The 3,244-nt window shown below is 49.7% G+C and overlaps 1 protein-coding gene and 1 non-coding gene across 4 annotated transcripts in view; both read right to left on the bottom strand.

Moving 5' to 3' along the window:
- The window catches only part of PPARA (peroxisome proliferator activated receptor alpha), an 84,649-nt gene that overhangs the window by 9,408 nt on the left and 71,997 nt on the right, over window positions 1–3,244 (bottom strand). The gene's annotated exons all lie outside the window — the stretch shown is intronic.
- Window positions 639–779, bottom strand: LOC119471388. Its single transcript, XR_005200432.1, has one exon. It is a non-coding gene; the product is annotated as a U4 spliceosomal RNA (small nuclear RNA).

The raw sequence follows: 3,244 nt of genomic DNA on the forward strand, positions 1-3,244 counted from the left end.
AAAAAAAAAAAAAAAGAATAATGTTGGAATTCCTCTTTCGACACTGGTCTTAAAAGCCATGCTCAACGGCATGTCAAAAATTAGTCTCCTTGCTTCACTTTTTTTCTTTCTTTTTTTTTTTTGAGATGGGCTCTTGCTCTGTCACCCAGGCTGGAGTGCAGTGGCGCAATCACAGCCCACTGCGGTCTTGCCCCCCATCCTCCTGCCTCAGCATCCTGAGTGGCTGGAACCACAGGCGCACGCCACCGTGCCCAGCTAACTTTTTGTAGGTGAGGTCTCACTATGTTGCTCAGGCGGGCCTTTTAAATTTTCTCATACAAGATATTTTAATCTGTTTAATCCCAACTTGCATGCCGCAGAAGCTATAATGGACTCATGATTTTGTCTAAAATTCAGTTATATTCTTAGAGGGTAAAATTTTCCACAACTGAAGCTATGCAAAGACTCTAAAGATGATCCCTAACAATTTGGAGCAATCGGAGAATCTTTGACATAAACACGTGATACACCCAGTTCCTACTTTCTTCATTTGAATGGAATATAAGTTCTCATATGTTTGTTAGCTTTAAAAGTAGCAGTACAACGTTATTGTCACCTTATACTTAGAATTTCTTTTTTTTTTTTCTTTTATGATTCAGTCTCTGTAAAGACTGCCAAAAATTGCCAAAGCCAACTATATTTCTAGTTGTCATGGCAAGGTATTGGGAAAAGTTTTCAATTAGCAATAATTGCGCCTCAGCTAAACCTCATTGGCTACGATACCGCCACTGCGCAAAGCTGTATACTTAGAATTTCTAAAGTCCACATATTCACTGCTCAAGAATTGGTTGTTTAACTGAATACCTCGCTCATTTTTTGGAAGGTGCAGTTCACTTCTCAAACCCACAGAAACTAAGCCTGAGCAAGAGTAGGCGTGTGTGAGACAGCATGTGTGTGCACATGTGTGCATGTGTGAGCATATGTGTCTACATGTGAGTGGGGGTATGCACATGAACATGTGTGCATGGGCGTGGGTACATGTGTGTGGGTGTGCGTGCATGTATGTATATATACATACGTGCAGTGTGTGGATGCATGGGTGTAAGCATATGCGTGAATGTGGATTTGTGTGGATGAGTGCATGTGTGTGAACATGCATGTGTGTATGTGTGTACACAGGTGTGGGCATACGTGTATCCATGTGCGGGTGCATGTGTGTGTGTTTATGTGTGGGGATGGAGGTACATCTGTGTACATGTGTGGGTACATGTGTATATGTGGGTGGATACAGTGCATCCATGGATGTGAGTGTGGGTGCATGCATGTGAGCATGCATGTAGATGCATGTGCATGTGTGTACATGTGTGGATGGACATGTGTGTGTGGGTGCATGTGTATGTATGTTATCCATGTGTGCATGAATGTGTAAGTGTGGACGCGTGTGTGTGTGTGTGTGCCCATGTGTGCATGGATGTGTGTGGGTGCATATGCATGTGCATGTGGGGGTGTGTGTACACGTGCATGCATGGATGTGTGAGTGCGGGTGCATGTGTGTGTGTGGTACATGTGTATGTATGTGCATACCTATGTGTGCATGGAAGTGTGAGTGTGGGTGCATGTGTGTGTGTGTGAGTGCATGTGTGAGCATGCATGTGTGTATGTGCATTTGCGCATGAGCATGCATGTTGGGGCTGAGCTCTTGGCTGCAGGGGAATGAGGAAACAGACATTACACGGAAGGCCCTGACTCTGTCCGAGCTCCTCAGGCTCATTTTCTGTTGCTTCCTCCAAAGTTTTCTCATGACATTCTCAGCCTGACAGGTCAGCATCTTATCTTTTAGACACTGTGGAAAAATCACCCATTTTCATTGCCTCCCTCAGCCCCCAGCTCCGCTTCCATCCCTATCACCCTCAAATCAAGGGAGAGTGAGTTCCCCAGAGGCGCCCTGCCGCATCGCCAAGATCCCTGACCATTTTCTGGCCCACGGTTCTGAAATCTCAGGGGCTCAAACAGTCCCAGTGTCCAGATGGACACATTCTCCATCCACCCCTTACTCCGTCCCTCAGCTAACCCACCTTTCCTCAAGCACCGGCTTCTACGCGGGTCCACGCAGCGGCCACCCCCTGCCCTCGCAGCCTCCTCTGCGCACCCTGGCCAGTTCCAGCCCCCACTTGAGCCTCCTGGTTGATTCCAGGCCCCCACAATGCCCTCACTGGTTTCAGGCCCCCCAGCATTCTAGCAGTTCCAGCTCTGCCATAGGGCTTTGTGTCATCTGATCTGAAGGCTGTGAGTTGGTCTTCACAGAAGAAAGGCATTGGCTACCGCAAAGATCAGTTGAGTCTCCCACTTCTAGCAAACCAGAGGGCTGCTTTAAAACAAAAATCCATCCCTCCCCTGTGCTTCCCCATCAAGGCTTTGGACATTTCAGGGTTGTTTTCACCCCAGTGGCCCCTGCAGGCAGGAGGCCAGCCTGCCTTCCCCGGCACATGGCCCACGTTCATTATGGTTCGCGTGAATCCATCAGTTTTCTGGCCTGGACAATTCGCTGTGCTGTCTCTCATCCCCAAACAGAAATGAAGTCGGCCACCGGCCCTGAGGTCAGTGTGCCTTCCTGAGGCTCTGCAGGGTGTGGCTGGGGCTGTGAGGTCACCCAGGCTGGAACCTGATGAAACGGGACTGGGTGTGGGCCGCTGGCCAGAGATCAAGGTAAGCGTTTCTGGGCCGATGCTTGATCTCCCTGACAGATTTCTCGCCCACAGATGGGGCTGCTTTCTCAGTTGTATAAGGGACATAGGCTATGGTCATCCATTACCCACCATGGCCACAAAACCAGAGCTCTGCCAAGAGATTCAGACAGTGTGGCCTGATGGCGGGTGTCCTGCCAACAGAGCTTTCCCAGGCTAAGCAGAGAGGGTGTCCTGCACTGGAAGAAGCCATCTCTGGAAAGCCTGTCATCAGGTTAGGCAGGAAGGAGGGGGCCGGGCCTCCCATGTCCCGCGTGCAGTGCAGACAAGGACATGGGGTGGGGCACACCCCTGGCTTGGAGCAGACAGTGTGAGCAAACATAAACAGTGACATGATGGTTGCAGGTTGCCTTGAAAACTGGTGCCTGTGGTGCTCTGGCTTGGGGGTGTGTGGGTAGAAGCAGGCATCTCTCGGAAGAGTGCACTGAATTCTCTTTTTCTACAGAAAATCGAATTGTGAACCCCAATCCTAGACTATTCATCTTTCCTTCCTCCCCTCCCCTCCCCTCCCCTCTCCTCCC

The sequence above is a fragment of the Cebus imitator genome, unplaced genomic scaffold (assembly GCF_001604975.1).
Source record: "Cebus imitator isolate Cc_AM_T3 unplaced genomic scaffold, Cebus_imitator-1.0 Scaffold59, whole genome shotgun sequence".
NCBI classification, from domain to species: Eukaryota; Metazoa; Chordata; class Mammalia; order Primates; family Cebidae; genus Cebus; species Cebus imitator.